The sequence below is a fragment of the Sinocyclocheilus anshuiensis genome, unplaced genomic scaffold (assembly GCF_001515605.1).
Source record: "Sinocyclocheilus anshuiensis isolate Anshui unplaced genomic scaffold, SAMN03320099.WGS_v1.1 scaffold199, whole genome shotgun sequence".
NCBI lineage: Eukaryota > Metazoa > Chordata > Actinopteri > Cypriniformes > Cyprinidae > Sinocyclocheilus > Sinocyclocheilus anshuiensis.
In genome coordinates this window covers 3,007,079-3,007,658 of record NW_015552582.1, presented here as the reverse complement: position 1 = coordinate 3,007,658, position 580 = coordinate 3,007,079, and the positions used below count along the sequence as shown (strand labels likewise).

Sequence of the window (580 nt, the reverse complement as noted above, 5' to 3'; positions counted from 1 at the left end):
CCCTGGTCTTTAATGGGGAGTGTTGCTCAGCTCGTCTCTACAGAATCTCTCACAGCAGCTCAAGAGCGTTAAGATTGAGTGAAATACATGTCCACTGAAGGATTTTCACCTTGGGATAATGAATATATTCATTGTCATGCTGAAAAAATGCCCAATAATGCAGGGAATGAGAAGAGGGTAGCATCTTCGGTTTCAGGTTTTTGTATTACATCACACAGTGGTGTGTGAATTCATGCCAGCATTGATAAAGTACAACTCCCTCACACCTTCAGCACTCATTCATCCCTATATAAAAGCTTTATTACCACTGAACGTCACTGTGGGTACCAAACACTTCTCACTGTACTCCTCCTCTAGCAACACCAGAACATTTTGGATGCGTTTGGATCCGAAATGATTGACTTGCTCTCATGAGACCAGAGTATGGATTCCCAGAGGTCTCTATTTTGTAAATATGGGCCCTGGAAGAGGTTAAATTAGTTTATTTTACTTTGGCTACAGTAGGTAATTCTAGTGGTGACAACAACCATGCATGTCACTTCTGCAGGCTGCGTCATACTCTGTGAGATAAAGTGTCACT

General features: G+C 42.1%; 1 protein-coding gene across 1 annotated transcript in view; it reads right to left on the bottom strand.

Annotated features, from left to right (window-relative positions):
• LOC107665342 (cytochrome c oxidase subunit 8A, mitochondrial) overlaps positions 1-580 on the bottom strand; it is a 2,027-nt gene that overhangs the window by 943 nt on the left and 504 nt on the right. The window lies entirely within an intron of this gene.